The 22,342-nt window shown below is 46.4% G+C and overlaps 1 protein-coding gene and 1 non-coding gene across 2 annotated transcripts in view; both read left to right on the top strand.

Annotated features, from left to right (window-relative positions):
- The window catches only part of LOC115177824 (B-cell lymphoma/leukemia 11A-like), a 43,699-nt gene that overhangs the window by 14,414 nt on the left and 6,943 nt on the right, over nucleotides 1-22,342 (top strand). The gene's annotated exons all lie outside the window — the stretch shown is intronic.
- Nucleotides 2,288-2,342, top strand: LOC115179034 (U7 small nuclear RNA). Its single transcript, XR_003872801.1, has one exon. It is a non-coding gene; the product is annotated as a U7 small nuclear RNA (small nuclear RNA).

Here is a 22,342-nt window from a genome sequence, read left to right on the forward strand (position 1 = left end):
ATTGTCCTAGTACAGCCTTACCCGTGGTTAGAGAGACGGGCCAGAGACGGAGGAGTAGCTCCAAGGCATTCAAAGTGACTGGTCAAGCCCTCCTCAAGCCCCCTGGCATGAGGTGTGTGTGTGGGGGGGTAGGAGCGCGGGGGTGAGGGGCTAGTCTCCTAGGCCCGTGGGGGTTGGTGGGTTTCTGACGGGAGCACAAAGGGGAAATTGTCCGGCTGGAACATAGAGGCTGCCTGAGAGGCCGAGGCAGAGAGAGCAGGAGGAGAGGTAAAGAGAGAGAGAGTACTATATGGAGACAGAGACCAGAAGAGGTAGAGACAGCAGCAGGGCTGGTGGTGGCTGAGAGAGAGAGAGAGAGAGAGAGAGAGGCCTGGCCTGGCAGACAGGATGATAGATGGCTTTGTTAAAGGGTCCCAGGGTGTCCCCTGAACTTGAAGCACTTTGTTTATCTTGAATAGAGAGGGAGGAGGGGAGGGGGAGAAGAGAAGAGGAAGGGGGGAGAGGGAGAGAGAAAGGAGCAGGAGTGATCTACGTCTAGGAAAGAGAGAGAGGGAGAGAGGAGGGGAGAGGGCTGTATCTGGGCAGGCGTGGTGGGTTGGGGAGGTTGGGGAGGTTGGGTGGGGGGGGGGGGGTCGTGAGCAGGGACGGCTGCTGGAGGGGGGGATGACTCGAGAGAGGGAAGGGGGGACGGCTCGGCCCTCAGAGTGGCTGTCCATTAACAGATGAACTTGGCAGTGGTCCAGGCCTGGAAGGTCTAGGGAGACACACACACACATCTCCCTCATACCTGCTGAGTCTAGATCGAATGCCACCAGGTTATTTTTTGTCTGGAGGCCAAAAAGGACAAGGCTCTGGTTCACCTATGTCAGAACCAGTTCAGACTGGTTAGCCAGCCAGTGTCTGTGTGCCTGTGTACCTGTGTGTCTGTGTGCCTGTGTGCCTGTGTGCGTGTGTGTGTGTGTGTGTGTGTGTGTGTGTGTGCGTGTGTGTGTGTAGGAAACACAGGGAACAGAACCTCTAACCTGGGGCCACAGGCCAGGATGATACAGAAAATAAAGAGTACAGAGAAAGAGCGAATTGAAAGGGAGGAGCGTGTGAACAAATTAAAAGAAGAACAAGAAGTCCTCATAAACGTGTGGGGACAGCAGGGTAGGGGTGTTGGTGGGCAATATGATGCTCACAGCTTTAGTTCCTATTGTGTACAGAAAACATTATAGCTAACATGGGAGTGGAGAGGAGGACAGAGAGAATGGATTTGATATGGACGACACACATAAAGGCCCTTGGTATGCAAGTGTGTGTGTGTGTGTGTGTGTGTGTGTGTGTGTGTGTTTATAACCTCATGCCTCAAACAGTTGTGTGTGTGTGTGTCTGTTTAATGTCCTATACAGTAATGTACAGAAACATGTTGTTCTCTAATTTGTACTTAATCCCCTCAGGGACTGTCCCGGAGACTTCTAGAACAGGCTGGTCAACATTGTACTACAAAGAACTTTTCTCTTCTCATTTCAGGTGTGTGTGTGTGTTACTCTGTTCCGTGTGTGACGTAGTGTTATGCTGAAGGTGTTGGTGGTGAGAATAGAAGGGCTTAGAGGAGTCACCTTTCTGCACTTGCTTCCCAGGTGCTCCTGTTGTCTTCCTGTACTCAGGTCTGGTGTATTTAGCTGATGAGAAATGGTCACAAGACACGGGACTGAAGTTCAGGCAGATATCCAGTAGCCTCATCCCAGATCTGTTTTTACTGTCTTGCTATGGTCATTAATGGCATGACAGTGACGATATGAGATGGCAAAACAGCACAAACAGATCTGGGATCAGGCTAGAAATTCCGTCCTAACCCACATAAAGAAGACTATAGTTTACTATAGAATACTACAGTACTTACTATAGAATTCTGTAATAAACTGTAGTATACTGTAGAATACTATACTACACACTGTAGTATCCCTTGATCATATGTAGTACTTACTATAGATTTTTGTAGTATACTGTAGAATACTATAGTACAATCCACCAAAATAAACACTGTAGTAAATACAGAAATGTCAGCAAAAACACTACACTCCGCCCAATTTGTTTTTAGTATAGTAAATTCTACAGTATTTAAGTTGCATATACCCTGCCCATTCCCCTCCCCATATCCAAATTTGTGCCACACGTGAGAAACCTACATGTCAAGTGTAGACCATATATTGTGTTACTTACAGGTTATGAAAAAGAGCAGAAGTTCTGAACTCTCTGTTCAGGACCTAGTCCTACCTACCTACTTACCTACCTACAGGTTATGGAAAATTAGCTCTTTGAGTATTTCTCCAGTAGGTTTCCTAAAGGACAAAGCCCCCTACTTCTATGTCAAAGATAATAAAACAAAAACACTTTAGTAAATGCTGAAGTAATGTCCCCAAAAACACTACAGTAAATACTACGGTATATTACAGGCCGCAAAACACTACAGTAATTACTATAGTATATACTACTCTTTTTTTTACTACAGTATTTATACTATAGTAAACTGTAAATACTTTAGTATACTACAGTAAATCCTACAGTATTCACTGTAGTGTTTTTGCAGACTTCAATAAAGTCTGCAAAAACAGTTTACTACAGTATAAATACTGTAGTAAAAAAAAGAGTAGTATATACTATAGTATTTCTTTATGTGGGAACACATCACATCGTACATGCTAAGTAGTTAGAAGATCGCCTTAACATTTAACCAAGAAAACCCCATTCTAACCCTTATGGACTAACCACCCCACCAACTAATCAATGGACTATTTCATTGTCTTAAGGCATTTCTTTATGAAATATTCATTGAGATATTCATGTCTGATCTATGAAAAGATGTGTTTCTTTCCCATCGTGGCCATTCTCTATGGGATCCTCCAGGGAGATGGTGGGTGTTGTTGAAACATCTTGTTCCAAGTAGCTTTCATTGATCGATTCTTTTTTTATATTTATGAAGAAATTCCTCATATATGCGTCTTTGTGCCAGAGGGCAACTGTGGATATACAGTACCAGTCAAAAGTTTGGACACACCTACTCATTCAAAGGTTTTTCTTTATTTGTACTATTTTCTACATTGTAGAATAATAGTGAAGACATCAAAACTATGAAATAACACATATGGAATTGTGTAGTAACAAAAAAAGTCTTAAACAAATCAAAATATATTTATATTTGAGATTCTTCAAAGTAGCCCTTTGCCTTGATGACAGCTGTGCACACTCTTGGCATTCTCTCAACCAGATTCACCTGGAATGCGATTCCAACAGTCTTGAAGCGGTTCCCACATATGCTAAGAACTTGATGGTTGCTTTTCCTTCACTCTGCAATCCAACTCGTCCCAAACCATCTCAATTGGGTGATTGTGATGGCCAGGTCATCTTATGCAGCACTCCATCACTCTCCTTCTTGGTCAAATAGCCCTTACACAGCCTGGAAGTGTGTTTTGGGTTATTGTCCTGTTGAAAAACAAATGATAGCCCACTAAGCGCAAACAAGATGGGATGGCGTATAGCTGCAGAATGCTGTGGTAGACATGCTGGTTAAGTGTACCTTGAATTCTTAATAAATCACCGACAGTGTCACCAGCACAGCACCCCCACACCATCACACCTCCTCCTCCATGTTTCATGGTGGGAACCACACATGCAGAGTTCATCCGTTCACCTACTCTGCATCTCACAAAGACATGGTGGTTGGAACCAAAAATCTTCAATTTGGACTCATCAGACCGAAGGACAGATTTCCATCAGTCTAATGTCCATTGCTCGTGTTTCTTGGCCCAAGCAAGTCTTTTCTTCTTATTGGTGTCCTTTAGTAGTGGTTTCTTTGTAGCAATTCGACCACCATGAAAGCTTGATTCACGCAGTCTCCTCTGAACAGTTGATGTTGAGATGTGTCTGTTACTTGAACTCTGTGAAGCATTTATTTGGGCTGCAATCTGAGGTGAGGTTAACCATAATGAACTTATCCTCTGCAGCAGAGGTAACTCTGGGTCTTCCTTTCCTGTGGCGGTCCTCATGAGAGCCAGTTTCATCATTGCGCTTGATGCACTTGAAAAAACGTTCAAAGTTCTTGAAATTTTCCGGATTGACTGACCTTCTTTCCTTGTAGTAATGACGGACTGTCTTTTCTCTTCGCTTATTTGAGCTGTTCTTGCCATAATATGAACTTGGTTTTTTACCAAATATTCTGTTAACCACCCCTACCTTGTCACAATTGATTGGCTCAAATGCATTAAGAAGGAAAGAAGTTCCACAAATTAACTTTTCACAAGACACACCTTTTAATTGAAATGCATTCCAGGTGACTACCTCATGAAGCTGGTTGAGAGAATGCCAAGAGTGTGCAAAGCTGTCATCAAGGCACAGGGTGGCTAATTTGAAGAATCTCAAATCTAAAATATATTTTGATTTGTTTAAGACTTTTTGGGTTACTACATGATTCCATGTGTTATTTCATATTTTTGATGTCTTCACTATTATTCTACAATGTCGAAAATATTAAAATTAAAGAAAACCCTGGAGTAAGTAGGTATGTCCAAACGTTTGACTGGTACTGTATATGTGTGTGTGTGTTTGTGTACCATAAAATGTGCATGTATTTCACGAATCTCCGACCATTACTCTCTTTGTATATGGGCAGGTTCTTCTTGTCTTCCCCTCTTCTTTAAACATGAGCTCTCTTTCACTCTTTCTCTCCTTCTCTCTTTCTCTCAAACATACTTCTTTATTTTCTTGAGCAGCACATGCATCGGGTGTTAGTTTGGCATGAAGATATCGGATGAATATGTCCCTTCTCTCTCTGTGTGTGATGATGGCTGCTCTTAGCGACCCCCCCCCCCCCCCACACACACACACAAACACACTCACACACACATTTGCATATGTATATGTGCAGATTGTATGAGAAGAGACTTTCACATTTGGGGATAGTAATGGTGAGTGGGTGAGGGGTGTTTTGGGGGGGTGGGGTCCGCGATGGACCCAGACAAAGCCGGCCACCACTCCCAGATGGCTGTCTGCTCTCTCCGGCCATGTGTCTGTTGGGGAGGGAGAGGAATGGAGGGTGGGATAGAGGGAGAGGGAGGGAAAGTGAGAGAGAGAGAGAGAGAGAGAGAGAGAGAGAGAGAGAGAGAGAGAGAGCATGGAGAGATAGGAAGAAGAGAGAGGGATACACTCTTAGATAAAAAGGGTTCCCAAAAGGTTTCTTTGGCTGTCCCCATAGGAGAACCCTACCTGGAACCAAAAAGGATTCTTCAAATGGTTTTCCTATGGGGACAGCCGAAAAACCCTTTTAGGTTCTAGATAGCACTTTTTTTCTAAGAGTGTAGAAAGACCAGAGAGAGAGAGGGTGAGAGAAGGAGTGAGAGTTCGTTGGGTTCATGGACCCATTCGCGTGACATCCGACTGAGAAAAGCAAAAGACTCTGTGGAACTGCCATGTTCCCACATCCTTGTACTGGATACATTAAAATACATTATGCATGAGGGAGGGAGGGAGGGAGGGAGGGAGGGAGGGAGATGAGGTCTGGATGTTTTCAGACATGGTATTGTTGTTTATCTCAGGGCTAAGATGTCCCCATGGTAACCTACTTGTTAATGTGGTCACCGTAGCAACCAGGCCGTGATTTAGTTAAATGTGGTGTGATTTAGTTAAATGTGGTGTGATTTAGTTAAATGTGGTTTGATTTAGTTGAATGTGTTTTGATTTAGTTAAATGTGGTGTGATTTAGTTAAATGTGGTGTGATTTAGTTAAATGTGGTTTGATTTAGTTGAATGTGGTTTGATTTAGTTAAATGTGGTTTGATTTAGTTAAATGTGGTGTGATTTAGTTAAATGTGGTGTGATTTAGTTAAATGTGGTTTGATTTAGTTGAATGTGGTTTGATTTAGTTAAATGTGGTGTGATTTAGTTAAATGTGGTGTGATTTAGTTAAATGTGGTTTGATTTAGTGTGATTTCAGTGAAAATGGACTATACCTACCTAGAGAAGTTTCTTACAATGTAACTAGCTAAATATGTACCTCCAACTGATAAAAAATGAAGGTAAAGTGAAAAGAATTGCCAACCCCAAATCACCCCTGCACTTTCCCTTCTAAATCATCTTAAAAGGCCTGTGTCTCAGAACAGTTTATGCTGCCATGCAGACCTTTCATATCTGGTAGACAGGTTTTAGAACAGGTCTGAGAACAATTGAAGCAGCCTTTCGGACCTGTCAGAGGTGCTATGGTCTGGACAGACTCCCACGTTTCCTTGACCTTGATGTTTGTTTACCTTGTAGCCCAGAGGTAAACATAGACACCATGGCAGACAGGAAGCCTCTGAAGTTTGGCTCAGAGTCCAAGGTGACCACTGGACTCTCTCTCTATAGTGGTTTTGGCTATTTTTTCCCTCTCATTCCTGTTGACCCGGTTGTTGGCTCTTTTGTTGCAACAAATCACCTGTCCTCTTGACCAGCCAGGCAGCATTGTGTTATCAGCCAAGGGGATAAGTCAGCCAAACACCTTTACTACAACCCTTATCCTATAGGTTCAAAGTGCCAGAGAAATGTTTTTATGCTTTGATACATATACTTTTCTATGAGAAACTGGCTGGTCTGTGCTGTGCTGGGCAGCATTGTTCATGCTGTACATGCCCCGTCCCTCCCCAGGCGTTCACACTAGTGCGATGTGCGAAGTTGGAGGGACAGACTGCTGGTTGGTAATAAGGCCAGTGATTTGTCTCTCATCATCTGTTGCCACTCTGGATCCAACCTCGGAGTCCAAGGAGGGCTACACTCTCAAATTTAAAAGGTTCATTTGCTTTAGCGTGTCTCTCCTTCCAATTTCTCTCTCTCTCTCTCTCTCTCTCTCTCTCTCTCTCTCTCTCTCTCTCTCTCCCTCTCCCTCTCCCTCTCCCTCTCTCTCTCTCTCTCTCTCTCTCTCTCTCTCTCTCTCCCTCCCTCCCTCCCTCTCATTCTCGACTCCTGTTCCAACAAGTAGTGTAGGAGCTTAAGTCAACACATCTAACTCCTTGGAAACTGAAACCAGGGTACAGTAAACTGGGAGGCAAGCACAACCCTCTTTCTTCCTCTCTTTCTTCCTCTCTCGCTGTCTCTCTCTCTGTCTCTCTCTCTGTCTCTCTCTCTGTCTCTCTCTCTGTCTCTCTCGCTGTCTCTCTCTCTGTCTCTCTCTCTGTCTCTCTCGCTGTCTCTCTCTCTGTCTCTCTCTGTTCTCTCTCTGTCTCTCTCTGTCTCTCTCTCTCTCGCTGTCTTTCTCTGTCTCTCTCTCTTTCTGTCTCTCTCTCTGTCTCTCTCTCTGTCTCTCTCTCTGTCTCTCTCTGTCTCTCTCTCTCGCTGTCTTTCTCTGTCTCTCTCTCTCTTTCTGTCTCTCTCTCTGTCTCTCTCTGTGTCTCTCTCTCTCTCGCTGTCTTTCTCTGTCTCTCTCTCTTTCTGTCTCTCTCTCTGTCTCTCTCTCTGTCTCTCTCTCTGTCTCTCTGTCTCTCTCTCTCGCTGTCTTTCTCTGTCTCTCTCTCTCTTTCTGTCTCTCTGTCTCTCTCTGTCTCTCTCTCTCTCGCTGTCTTTCTCTGTCTCTCTCTCTTTCTGTCTCTCTCTCTTTCTGTCTCTCTCTCTGGCTCTCTCTCTGTCTCTCTCTGTCTCTCTCTGTCTCTCTCTCTCGCTGTCTTTCTCTGTCTCTCTCTCTCTTTCTGTCTCTCTCTCTGTCTCTCTCTGTGTCTCTCTCTCTCTCGCTGTCTTTCTCTGTCTCTCTCTCTTTCTGTCTCTCTCTCTGTCTCTCTCTCTGTCTCTCTCTCTGTCTCTCTCTGTCTCTCTCTCTCGCTGTCTTTCTCTGTCTCTCTCTCTCTTTCTGTCTCTCTCTCTGTCTCTCTCTGTGTCTCTCTCTCTCTCGCTGTCTTTCTCTGTCTCTCTCTCTTTCTGTCTATCTCTCTCTCTCTCTCTCTTCTTTAACAGTACACTATTCTTTACAGAGCTTCAATAATATTTAGATAGAAAAATCTGTCAGTCATTCTCTTCAGTCAGTCCGGTGAGATTTCAGTATCTTTAGTGTAGAGGACGATGTTAAGGCGAGAGCTGTGTGAGAGAGATACCAGACCCCCTCTCCCCTCATCAGTGCAGCTCCAGCCAAGGTCTCACTGTGTAGTAGGATGTATGTGTTCCCTGCAAACATTTTGGAAGGGAAAATCTCTCCCAGACAACTGATGGACGGTGCCTCCCTCCCCCCTCTCTGCCTCTCCTCCACCCCACCGACCGACTGGACTGACTGGCCTTCCCCCTGCTAACCTCCCTCCGTCTCCCCTCCCTCACCCCCCCCCCCCCCCCCCCCCCCCCCCCCATCCTCCCTATCCCTCACCACGTATCCTCCTCCCCCTATACTCCGTCGACCCTGCCTGGATCCTGTCATGTCAGTATCTGAGGGTCGGCGCAGAGGGGCCTCTCTTCCTCTCTTTTTCTGTCTCACACACACACACACATGCCAAACGCACGCACACTGCATGCACACACAGGCACACACATTTGTGTATAGCATGTTTGCTGGAATTTTGTTCAGTTTTACAAGGATTACATTGTTGGTTTTCATACTACCTAACACCCCCCACCATATCTCCCCGCTTAATTTAAAGCCAAAGTGCCCACAGCTGTTGTTGGGTAGCGGTCCCGCCGGTGGCTTAAAAGAAAGTGCGGGTGGGTCAGGGTATTAGCATAGGCTAATCACTAGAGGATGAACAGACCAGGGGGAGAGGTGGGGAAGCTGTCTGGTTCTCTGGTGGCTCTGACCACCACCACCATTAGGGCTCTACCACTGGCCAGTCGCACACAGGGGCAGCCAGTTTCCTATGCACTAAAACGCCACCTACTTCGGATACACAAAATGGATGCCCGGTCACGGCTTCGCCTATGGGCTGCCTGAGAAGCTGTGGGCATCTATTATTAGCGTATTTTCCCTTTAGTTATCTGAGAGTGGTGCTTTTAGCCCCCATTTGAGTGGCTGACACTTGGGTTTCTGGAGCAGATTAAGTGAAATTTTAGCAGCTTTTCGGGCCCTAACCGTAAAACCACACAAAGGAAGCAGCTGGCGCTAATGTAATCTAGCACCCCTCAAGGATGGGCTCTCTGGTTGTCTGTTGTGGCTAACGCTGTCTGTCTGTCTGTGTTTCTGTCCAACAACACTCTTTTGTTTTTCTTTTTTTCTCCCTCTGCCCTCTGTCAACAATTGTATAAACTATCCCCTATTCCCCACTACCTCCCTTCATGTTTTTATCTCCTTCAATTGTTGTGAAAGTGTAGGACTTTTGCCATACAACAATCGTTATAAATTGTATAGGCAAAGTCATTATATTTTTTTCATCGTCTTCTACTATCTGTTTCTGTAAAGGTGTCCATCAGAAATGATTCCGCCCATCGCCCTATTTCTGAACAAGTCGCTGAGCAAGTCTCTCATCTCTCATTTCCCCCCAGTATTTCTCCTGAGCATCATATCAGTCTTAGAGACCAGTATAGGGTATACATCTTGACCCAGCATAAACCCGAGCCAAGTTACAGTTCAACTTCTGAGTAGGTTTAGTTCCTCTTTCCAGAATGGAACACAACGCGGCGAGGCAGTCGAGGTCGCTGACCAGGGGAACCGGCGCCTCTGAGAAGCCGTCAATTCCCCCCTCGTCGCCGTGGGAACATGAGTGGCCGCCGTTAACGGGGGCGCATGGGGGATCAGTGTAGCCCCATAGCGTGACAGAGCTGTAGCCGTTAGGGGTGACACCAGAGGGGTGTCGGAGTATGTGCGTGTGTCAAAGTGTGTGTGACTTGACTCGTGTGGCATGAGTGCTGGTAGTTTCCCCTAGTGTGATGCAGGCCCTCTGAAACGGGTACACTCTTAGAAAAAAATAGTTCCCAAAAGGGTTGTTCAGCTGTCCCCATAGGATAAGCCTTTTTGGTTCCAGGTAGAACTTTCAGTTTCCATGTAGAAACCTCTGGGGAAAGGGTTCTACATGGAACCCAAAAACGTTCTACCTGGAACCAAAAAGGGTTCTTCAAAGGGTCTTCTTATGGGGACAGCCGGCTAACCCTTTTAGATTCTGGATAGCACCTTTTTAACTAAGAGCATGCTGTATATTTGCATTGGAACTGGTTGTCTGTAGATGTACACGTTAGGCTTCACTGTACATGTGTATCATTTTTCTACTGTCAATTACTATTGATACAGCTCATGTGGTACCACACTTTGACATGTGCAGCCAAAGCAATTGCTTCAATGTTCCATTGTGAGGCTCCACTCTCCACTGTTTAAAAATGGCGCTCTCTCACTCACTCTCTCTGTCAATTCAGTTTTATTGTCTGCTAGAAACAGCTAGGGCACAAACATCTGCCACATAAATCGTCTCCCTAGCTGTTCTTCTCTGTTTAAGACAATGTTGAGAGTCAGCCGTACCCTCTTTTATCACTGTACATCCCAATTTCTTCACGCTGTGGGCATTGGCAAAAGGGGAGAGAAAATTCAAGCCGGTACTTGTTCTGCTCACTCGCTGAAAATGTATCTATAACTCAGAAGTCATCTTTCAAAATGATGTTTTGATCCAACTCTGGCCCCGCGGCGTGGCCACGTATGTGTGCCGTCTTGCCCAGTGCCTGTGTGGAATGTCTGTCAGTGAGTTTGTGGGTCCTATGTGTGTGTGTGTGTGTGTGTGTGTGTGTGTGTGTGTGTGTGTGTGTGTGTGTGTGTGTGTGTGTGTGTGTGTGTCAGTGAACTCCTGTGTGTTAAGGAGTATGGCTGGACAGTACAGTATGGGTATCCTGCTCGTTGCAGCTGTCTGTGTATAAATCCAGCTGTCACTAAAGGAACATAGCCTCTCTTCTAGAAGTCCTGCTCTCCCTCCCTCTCTCCCGCTTTCAAACCCTCCCTCCCCTCACCGAACGGGGGGGAATGTTTAAACAGAAAATGTGTGAGATGGTATTTAAGGAAAAAGATAAGGAATTCTTTGTCTGTTTTGGATTTAACTGTTGACCGTTGAATGCTTGAGTCAGAGTCACTAGGCAAGGGCAGCCTCTCTCAATTCAATTCAATTTAAGGACTTTATTGGCATGGGAAACATATGTTAACTTGCATAAAAATGTACAATATACACTACACTCACAAAAGTTCCAAAAGAATAAAGAAATTTCAAATGTCATATTATGTGCAATTAGTTAAAGTACACAAGGGAAAATAAATAAACATAAATATGGGTTGTATTTACAATAGTGTTTGTGCTTCTCTGGTTGCCCTTTTCTTGTGGCAACAGGTCACAAATCTTGCTAATATGATATTTCACCCAATAGATATGGGAGTTTATCAATATTCTGTCTGTCTGTCTGTCTGTCTGTCTGTCTGTCTGTCTGTCTGTCTGTCTGTCTGTCTGTCTGTCTGTCTGTCTGTCTGTCTGTCTGTCTGTCTGTCTCTGTCTCTGTCTCTCTGTCTCTGTCTCTGTCTCTGTCTCTCTCTCTCTGTCTCTCTCTCAGACTGAGGTGTTTGTTGTGGGGGTGAGGCGGCTGCACCACATGTGTTTACTTCAACCAGATTACCTAATAGAAATAGCTTTCATACCCCTCGGCCCTCTCTCTCGAACCTCTCTCTCAACCCTCTCTCTCGGAACCTCTCTCTCGGAACCTCTCTCTCATACCTCTCTCTCGAACCTCTCTCGGCCCTCTCTCTCGTACCTCTCTCTCGGAACCTCTCTCTCGGGCCTCTCTCTCGACCCTCTCTCTCGACCCTCTCTCTCGGAACCTCTCTCTCGGGCCTCTCTCTCGGCCCTCTCTCTCGACCCTCTCTCTCGGAACCTCTCTCTCGGATCTCTCTCTCATACCTCTCACTCAGACCTCTCTCGGCCCTCTCTCTTGTACCTCTCTCTCGGAACCTCTCTCTCGGGCCTCTCTCTCGACCCTCTCTCTCGACCCTCTCTCTCGGCCCTCTCTCTCGGAACCTCTCTCTCGGAACCTCTCTCTCGAACCTCTCTCTCGAACCTCTCTCGGCCCTCTCTCTCGTACCTCTCTCTCGGAACCTCTCTCTCGAACCTCTCTCTCGAACCTCTCTCGACCCTCTCTCTCAACCCTTTCTCTCAGAACCTCTCTCTCGTATCTCTCTCGTCCCTCTCTCTCGTACCTCTCTCTCGGAACCTCTCTCTCGTACCTCTCTCTCGACCCTCTCTTTCGTACCTCTCTCTCGGAACCTCTCTCTCGACCCTTTCTCTCGGAACCTCTCTCTCGTACCTCTCTCTCGGCCCTCTCTCTCGTACCTCTCTCTCGTCCCTCTCTCTCGTACCTCTCTCTCGGAACCTCTCTCTCGAACCTCTCTCTCGACCCTCTCTCGGCCCTCTCTCTCGGAACCTCTCTCTCGAACCTCTCTCTCGAACCTCTCTCGACCCTCTCTCTCGTACCTCTCTCGGAACCTCTCTCTCGAACCTCTCTCTCGACCCTCTCTCACACCCCCTCCTCTCGTCCCCTCTGCCCTCCCTTAGTTCTGGGCTGCTATACTGTTATACACTTCTCTGCTATGTGGTTATCTATAGGGCCTTGGGACAGATTGTTGGCACGGGTTCACAGGTAACATTCCAGCACGGTTTGAGATCTTAGGCCCTTGCCTTGTTAAAATCACCATTTATAGGCTCCAGCTGGCTACAGGGAACCAACTTCCAGGCTGGTGGGGCTACCTATTTAATTATTATTAACTCATTAGTGTTAGTGTTATAGTATGCCTATGCATGAGGAATGAGGAGAAGAGACTCTCTGGGAATAGCCTGGCTAATGTATTTAGCTGAAAACATGCTCTAACCCGAGGTGAACACCAACATGTTTAGTGAATTTGAGCATTCAAATTGTAGTGCTGCCTGTGACTCTTAGCCCCATCACAAAATAACGTCTATCAAATACATCTGCTTATACAAAGCAGACCCACTTCAGGCCAGGCTGTGGTAGAAATGAGAGAGGCGGTGACGGTGGGCCATTTCAACTCCAAGGGTCCTAGCGCCCGCCCTTTCTCCTCCCTGGCTCTGCCCAGGGCCTGTATTCAACAACGCGTCTCTGAATAAGAGTTCTGATCTAGGATCAGGTTTGACTTTTCCGTCATAGTGAATAAGAGGAGGGGACCTGATCCTAGATCAGGCGCTTGGTGAGTTTGAGCCCTGCTCTGCTCTAGTCTACACAATACTGTGGCATGGCATAGATTAGAGTCTTAGACCACATGTGTCTAATTAAGAGAGAGACTGCATGGAATCTGGTACGGCAAGGCCCTGAGATGAAGAATAGTTGGGAGCGTGGCTGCCTTCGCCAAGCGTATGGCCCATCCATCTTACAGACTGTTATTGATGGTAAACGTTACATGTATGGCGTTTACTGCTTCCCCATGCACCCCTCCTTTTCATCCCTCTTTTCCAGCACTCCTCTTCACAGTAAGTGGCCTTTCAAATGGAGTGCGAAGGAAAGCGCGGAGAAGGACACGTGTCGTTTGAACGGTGAACTTGTCTTGGCATAAGCCGACACAAAACGGTTTGTAGGTCAGCGTCGAGCGTGCATGACCACTTCCGAAAGTGCGCTGTGTGTCTCTTCCTGCTATTGTCAATGACTTAGGGGGGGGGGGTTGTGGCTTGTTGAACACGAGGCGATTGTGCAATTTAAATGCCGTTTGGAACTCGTTTTCGGGTTCTTGCGCCGTTTCCCTCAAGTCCTTTATGAATAAGTTAGGAATAAACGGCAGTAGGGGTGTTGGATGGGAGTGGGACATTGGGTGGGCTCAGTATGCTGGTCTTGCTATCTCTACATACATACTACTTGAGATTTGACGTTGTCTTCGTGAGCGGTGTTACTCTGGAATAGATTTCTGGTATGACGTGATTCAAGGCAGTTTGATATTAAACCCCTATTAGAGGAAAGAAATCCAACTCTTTACTACATCCAATGAAATACTTACTATGTTCCTGCATTATAGACAAACACTCAGCTCTGCTTTACTTCACTGAGAGTTATTATCCTGGTTGAGTTTGACCTTGAAGTAACCTTAACCCCAGAGCAGCAGCAGAGGTCGTCTATTGACGGTGATAGACCTTGAACTATTTAACCAGCTGACCACACTGTGACCACCATGTAACCGCAGTTGGAGCACAGCAGATGGGTAGCGTGTTTAAGGACGCTGCGGGCGACTCCTCCGACACACTGGTCTCGTTGTCTTCTGTCCCATTTTCTTTCATTCTACCCCATTCCCCCACAATGCCTTGGGGCATCATATGCTCGAACGGGCTCCTCTGATTGGCCGTGGCTCACATGACCTTTCCAAGCCACTGGTTGTCTCGCGCCTCGACGTGCCCAGAGAGAGTCATGTTTGGTCATGACTAAATGTTGGGCCAGTGTAGAAAAGACATTGAGTTTTCCCCCTTTAGAAAGGTCAGATTGTTGTGATAGCCACGTTCTCTTTCGTCCAGATCCTTGTGAGAATGAGAGCGGACTTGGTGAGTAATGGCTTCCTACCTTGTCCGATGGACGCCTACCTTGTCCGATGGGGACGGTGGTCAGAGGGAGAAGGAAACACATCTTGAATACTTCACCCTCTCTCTCTCTCTCTCTCTCTCTCTCTCTCTCTCTCCCTCCCTCCTTTTCCCTTCCCCATCTCTCCCTCCCTCCCTTCCTCCCCCCTCCCTCTCTTCCTCCCCCTCTCTCCCGCCGTCCTGTGAACGACCTCAGTCCATTCGGTTAGGCCTGTATGAGCTTATGTCTTCTTCTTGGAATATTATTTCCAGTGAAGTGAGTTAGATCAGAGGGCATGGAGAGGGGGAGGAAAATAGAAAACACCTGTATAGTTCTCTCCTCCTCCCTAACCCTGATGGAAGGATTTAGAGTCAGGCTTTACCGGGAGTGGAGAGTAGGTGGCTGGGAGGGCAGGGTGGGGTGAGGCCAAGGGTAGAGGGCTTCAGAGGGAAAACAGAGCAAGAGGAGATGGAGAGAGACGGAGCGAGAGGGAGGGAGACCTACCTCGACCCTTCTCAGTGCTGTCATCAGAAATATAAGAAAATACTGGTAAAGAAAGGAGGGAGGAGGAACAGGGGAGTATGCTGGCGTGAGGGGGAGAAGATAGAGAGAGAGAAAGTATGAGTGGAGGGGTACAGAGTGAGAGAGAGAGTGAGAGAGAGAGGGAGAGAGAGTGAGAGAGAGTGAGAGAGAGAGAGAGAGAGAGAGAGAGAGAGAGAGAGAGAGAGATGAAAGGATGGAGTAGGGATAGAGAAAGAGAGTGAGAGAGAAAGAGAGTTCCTGACCTCCTGCCAAATGTATGGCCATATTAGAGACATGTACTTCCCTCAGATTACACAGACCCACAAAGAATAACGATTGGGTGAAAGACCACAGTGTGCCATCACAGCAGCAACCAGTGAAGAACAAACACCATTGTAAATACAACCCATATTTATGTTAATTTATTTTCCCTTGTGTACTTTAACTAATTGCACGTCATTACAACACTGTATATAGACAATAATATGAAATGTCTATATTTCTTTGAAACTTTTGTAAGTGTAATGTTTTCTGTTCATTTTTTATTGTTTATTTCATTTTTGTATATTATCTACTTCACTTGCTTTGGCAATGTAAACATATGTTTCCCATGCCAATAAAACCCCTTGAATTGAATTGAGAGAGACACCGGACCCAGACAGACAGTAGTGTTTGCTCAGCCTGGAGGGATCCTCTCACACACAGTGGGAGCGGAGGGAGTTGTGTGTATGTGTGTGTGTGCTTCTCGTGGCCTCGTCAGTCTGCAGGTCCCTGCCTGTAGATGCCCCCTAGCCCTAACCCCCACTACCCCCTATCCTAAACACCCTCTCCTCTCCTCTTCTCCTCCGCTCCTCCTCTTCTTCTCTCCTTCTCTCAACACTGTCTGGGCCCTCCAGTGAAAGGTTTCTACAGTGATTGCTGACCTACTGCATGAAGTGCTCAAAGGGGCCCCCTCCCTTAGAAAAAAATACACAACTAAATGGAGGGAAATATCTATTTACAGTTATTCCCTCATTGATATCAGCAAAGCTGTGTGTGTTTCCAATGAACAATCCATAGGTCCACTCTAGTCTCTAATGTCTAGTCTTTCAGCATTGTTCATCTCTGCTCTCTCTCCCTAAGATTCATAGCCGAGCCCGCCTGGGATGTCGTTCAGAAATATCCCGACTTGATTAAGTCTTCTCATCTGCAGTACCTGTAGAATAATGTATTGAAACAGACACATGGCAGTTTGGGGTTTCCCTGGTGTCTCCTTTCATTTATGTTGTCCATCCACTCTGCTTGACTTTAAGGACAAAATTGTTGACAATGACAATGTTAAGGACATTATCATTGTCCGTCATAGACCGTGTCTAATGCAAATGTTTATGTTATGTAATTGATTGGCTCGTTAACTGTACTGGTTTAAACCTCATGACCCAGAGGTCTATTTACTGTACCATTATGTCTTTCTTATGACTACACACACACACACACACACACACACACACACACACACACACACACACACACACACACACACACACACACACACACACACACACACACACACACACACACACACACACACACACACACCACACAGCTCTCAGTAAGCAGCAGATAGCATATAATGATCTACATGGGAGAACAAACAGACCAGACCCATTACAGGGGCAGTCGGACCGAGAGATGCCCGAGCAAGGAGCCCTCGGACTGGGCTAGGGAGAGACAGGAGGTCATGTAGATGGATGGATGTCCTTTCTGGTCAGTTCAAACAGAGTTCAACTGACTGGAGATGGAGAGGTCCAGGGTTAGGGAAAGGAAATGGACAGCGGACAGACACACACAGAAAACACACACACTCATAAATGAATGGAATTCACACACACTGAGACTCTTAGAAGAACACACAAGCACACACACTCAGACAGACACATTTTTTATCTCTCTGTCTCTCCCTCTCTGTTCTGTCTATTGTGCAGTGTGTGCCTACAGTTAATTTATCCTCTGTAGCCATCTGTCTAATGGTTCTAGTGGGTCAGAGAAACACAGTCCCGGTCCTGGCTGCTCCTATCATCTGTCTCTAATGGTTCTGGTGGGTCAGAGAAACACAGTCCCGGTCCTGGCTGCTCCTATCATCTGTCTCTAATGGTTCTGGTGGATCAGAGAAACACAGTCCCGGTCCTGGCTGCTCCTCTCATCTGTCTCTAATGATTCTGGTGGATCAGAGAAACACAGTCCCGGTCCTGGCTGCTCCTATCATCTGTCTCTAATGGTTCTGGTGGATCAGAGAAAGACCGTCCCGGTCCTGGCTGCTCCTATCATCTGTCTCTAATGGTTCTAGTGGGTCAGAGAAACACAGTCCCGGTCCTGACTGCTCCTATCATCTGTCTCTAATGGTTCTGGTGGATCAGAGAAACACCGTCCCGGTCCTGGCTGCTCCTATCATCTGTCTCTAATGGTTCTAGTGGGTCAGAGAAACACAGTCCCGGTCCTGGCTGCTCCTATCATCTTTCATGACTGTGGAAAGGTAATAAGTATGAAAGTCTGATTTGAGAGTCTAACCAACACAGAACACATTACTTACTGGCACGGTACACAGCTAGACAGAGCTAGTGCCCAAACCAAAGGCCACCAGGCTTCACGCAGTCAGTTATCTCACAGTAAATCTCCCTTCATGCCAGCCAAGTTTTCTTTCTCTCTGTCTCGGTCTCTCTTCTCTCTCTGACTCTTTTCTTTCCTTGTGATGTGTCTAGGCTGTCTTTTTCTGCACGCTCTCTCTCTCTCTCTCGCACTCCTTTTTTTTCTCTCTCTCTTTCTCTCAGACTCTCTTCTTTCCTTTCCATTTGATGTGTGTAGTCAGTGGGTTAGTAGTCTGACTGGACCTTGCTGTTGCCACACTAATGTCTGTTTTTCAAACCTGGGATCCCCGGATAGCTCTCCCCTTCTCTCTTCTCCCTCACTGTGTTTTCTTGTTGGTAAGCCGCATTTCCTACGTCAGGCTTTGTTTCAGAACAAGTGTTGGTCAAACAGGCTCTTTGTTGGTGGCCAGTGGCTCAGTGCGCCACAAAGTAGTCTGGCCTGGGACAAAGGCAACAGTGTGTGAGTGTGTTTGGGAGAGTGTGTGTGTCTGTGTGTGTGTGAGAGCGAGCGAGCAGGGCCGCGACCAGCTGGGACCCACCGCGTTGGGGTGAATACTGATGGAGAGAGGGCAGACACACACACACACACACACACACACACACACACACACACACACACACACACACACACACACACACACACACATGGGATGGCTAATGGCAGACTGGACCTCCCCATCCTCCTCCATCACCAGTCTCTGTCCATGAATCCACGAATGACATGAACAGACTAGTAGTCACATTAACACTTTCTATCACAGCACTCTGAAGAGGTCTCCATATCCTCTCCGATCACTCCTACCAACACCCATAAACACTTAGGAATATTGGCAGGGACCGTTTCAGGTTTCACTTTTCAGGTGGAAGTCCAAAATGACTGAGCTGACATACAGTGTCTTCCTGCCTCTCTCTCTCCTCCTCCGATGCCTTGCCTATAACAACATTCCTCCATTACCTCAATGACCAATATCTGTGAGAGCCAGTTGGGAAGGTCGGGAGGAGGAGGGAGAGACTTAGCAGGGGTTGGTCAAGAACAAAACAAAATGGTGGAAAAGTCAAGTCCTTGCAGGAGAAAGTTGGCTTGGGGAAGGACAGTTGTTACCGTGGCGTTGTGAACTTGTTACCTCAGGGTTCAAGGTCATTGTTGATTGTAGCCAATGGCTGTTGTTTGTGTGTCGCTGTGTTTGAGTGGTAGGGGTTCAGTTGGGGTGGATGGGGTCTGGGTGGGACTGACACTAGTGTAGGGGGGTGAGGGGTTACAGGGGCGGAGGGTTGGGAGTAGGGGGTGTGGAGGTGCATATTGCAGCAGGTGAACAATGAGAAGGTCTGGATCTGCGTGTACAAAGTGGCTGCAGATTGCAGCACCTCCCTAGACTAGACTGTTTATAATCATCCCATCACTATTGCTTTGTCTAGCCCAACCTAGTCTCCTTCTGTCTGACTGGCTGAGACAGTATTGGAATACATGTGATCCTGCCGAATGGGCCATATGGGCAATATCTTGATGTTTAACATGTCCTTTCCCATTTGGCCTTGTGTTCTTTGCATGGCTGCGGATCATATTCTCTGGTGATAGCAGTGCATTGTACAGAGAAAGACACTGTAATAGCCCTCTTCTGCTTTGTGTTGCAACGGGCTGCAATGTCCTTGGTAGGCTTGTCATCCTCCTTTTCTGTTCTTCCTCTTTTCGTTCTTTCTTTCTCTATCTCTTCTATTCTCTCTCTCTATCTCTTCTATTCTCTCTCTCTCTATCTCTTCTATTCTCTCTCTCTATCTCTTCTATTCTCTCTCTCTCTCTCTCTATCTCTTCTATTCTCTCTCTCTCGCTCTCTCTCTCTCGCTCTCTCTCTCTCTCTCTCTCTCTCTCTCTATCTCTTCTATTTTCTCTCTCTCTATCTCTTCTATTCTCTCTCTCTCTTCTATTCTCTCTCTATCTCTTCTATTCTCTCTCTCTCGCGCTCTCTCTCTCTCTCGCTCGCTCTCTCTCTCTTTCTCTTTTTCCTCTCCCCTCCCCCCTATCTCCATAAGCCTTCTCCCCGGCCTTGGTTTCAGCCCAGTCTCTCCTCTCCTGGTCGTATTTCAAAGGGACCTCGACTTAGTTTTAGCTTTAGAGCTTCTACAATCTAGAGACCATTTGCTGAAAGGGTTCTCTTCTTTTTCTTTCCATTGGAGGACTAGAGAAAACCAGAGACGATTTCAGAAGATAATTCCCCCAAGCTCACATATTCCTTCCCTTTTTATAATCTTCAAGGCCATCAAATGCCCTGTCAGGATGTGTTTCTCTGCTTCCTCACACACTATCCTTCCCTTTGAGCCGGGATCATTAGAGAGGGATAGGCTGCGTGCCAAATGGCCCCCTATGGGCCCTGGTCAAAACTATATAGGGAATAGAGTGCCATTTGAAAAGCACCCATAGTCTAGTCAAGGCCAATTTAGATATCTTCTTTTTGTTGTTGTGTGTCTGCCGGACAGACGGGTGGGAATGGGTACGTCACATTGGTCTGACTCGGTGCCAATCAATATGACGAGGGCGTCAATTATCCACACTGTTCTGTGTTGTCGTCCCGTGATCAGGGAGGTTTCAAACGTCATCTGGACCAGATGATTACACAGCGAGAGATGGATGTTTTTGACGTATAGGCAAATGATTTTGGGGCCGGCCGCGTTGTGGCGCTCCGCTGTCCTTCACGACTGTCGTCTCAGGCAGCCATTAAGAATGGCACCTTCACGCCTGGCACCTTCACGCCGTGCTACCCCACGCTCGTGCCTCAATCCTCCTCCGACAGATAGAGAGGTGTAGGTCTCAGAGGAAGAGAAGGTGTATACGCCACGTGAGCCGTTCTCTTCCTGCCTCGTCCTTTTAAATAACAGCAGCGTTTCTATCAGTTTCCCCACATAGGGAGACTGTAGGTTGACACGTGTTGTCAGGGCAGGGTTGCAGATCACCGTAGAATCCAAGCAGAACTCGACAACAAAGCTTGGTTGTAAATGAACGTTTTGAGAGTAATATGCGTCTTTCGTTTCATTCAGTAAAAAAACATGTTGGAAATACATAAGATGTATAGGCTGCTATACCGCCACTACTTCAGCCAATATAATGACCTCCAAAAAACGCAGTGCATTTTTATATGTGAGTATATGTGGAAAGGCAGAACGTGGGCAAATTGCCTTTTTATGATGGAAAAAATCCATAGGAGGTCAGAGCCCCTTGCAGGTGGCAGCAATTAACTGTAATTTTTGCAGATTGTAATGATCCATAATTTGCCAGCCCCCCAGATCTCTTTTCAGTGAAGAAAAAGAAAGGTTCTGTGGAGCTGCCTTTGATTGGGTGCACATTTCCCCGTTGCTTGCTGGCCTTTAAAGGCCCACCCCTTGATTCGAAAAACAACAAAACGGCAGCCCCACTCAGTTTGCTATAAAGCTGAGGGATGAATGGATCAATGGGTATAGCTATATCGTTGACAAGGGCCGTACATATCAAAGAGTGACTCTCTGAGTGGAATTGTCATGAGAGGGCCAGGGTGGCAGGGAGGCAGACACGTGAGAATCTGTTTTTTCACCGCATTCTTCTTCTCCTCCTTCAGGCTGCTCTAGCAGCAGGAGCCCAGCCTGCACCGTGTCCTCCTCACCCCTAGCCTCCACAGCCACAGTGGGGTACAGCAAGGCTGGGCTTCTGCCCCGTCCGCCATCTTAGCATTGGCTAATCTTAATAGCTGGCAGCACATTCATGTTTTTGGTTAAGTGTCTGCCTAGCCTGCCTGCCTGCCTGACAGATAAAACAAAACAGAAAAAAGGATAAGAAACAAAAGGAGAGAAGAAATGAAAGCAGAGTTGAAAGAGAAGAGGCATATTTGAGGAGTGGTGTAGAGAATGTGCTACTTACTTTGCATATCTCACTTCTCCTTTCTCTATTCTTCTTTTCTATTCACCTGAGAGGATTTCAAATGAAGCTATAAACCATGAAACTATCCCAAATAGAATAATAATACATGAAATGCATTTTCATAGCACCACCCTCAAATCATTCTCTGGCTCTCTCCTTTTTTGTGTGTTTTCTTTTAGTGATGAAACTATCAATTTTTTTTAACACCTGGCCTTGTTTTTTGTATTCAGTGCTAATATATATATATATACAGTACCAGTCAAAAGTTTGGACACACCGACTCATTCAAGGGTTTTCTTTATTTTTACTTTTTTCTACATTGTAGAATAATAGTGAAGACATCAAAACTATGAAATAACACATATGGAATTGTGTAGTAACCAAAAAAGTGTTAAACAAATCCAAATATATTTTATATTTGAGATTCTTCAAAGTAGCCACCCTTTGCCTTGATGACAGCTTTGCACATTCTTGGCATTCTCTCAACCAGCTTCACCTGGAATGCTTTTCCAACAGTCTTGAAGGAGTTCCCACATCTGCTGAGCACTTGTTGGCTGCTTTTCCTTCACTCTGTGGTCCAAATCATCCCAAACCTTCTCAACTGGGTTGAGGCCGGGTGATTGTGGAGGTCAGGTCATCTTATGCAGCACTCCATCACTTTCCTTCTTGGTCAAATAGCCCTTACACAGCCTGGAGGTGTGTTGGGTCATTGTCCTGTTGAAAAAATTATAGTCCCACTAAGCGAAAACCAGATGGGATGGCGTATCGCTGCAGAATGCTGTGGTAGCCATGCTCGTTAAGTGTGCCTTGAATTCTAAATACATCA

The sequence above is a fragment of the Salmo trutta genome, chromosome 38 (assembly GCF_901001165.1).
Source record: "Salmo trutta chromosome 38, fSalTru1.1, whole genome shotgun sequence".
NCBI classification, from domain to species: domain Eukaryota; kingdom Metazoa; phylum Chordata; class Actinopteri; order Salmoniformes; family Salmonidae; genus Salmo; species Salmo trutta.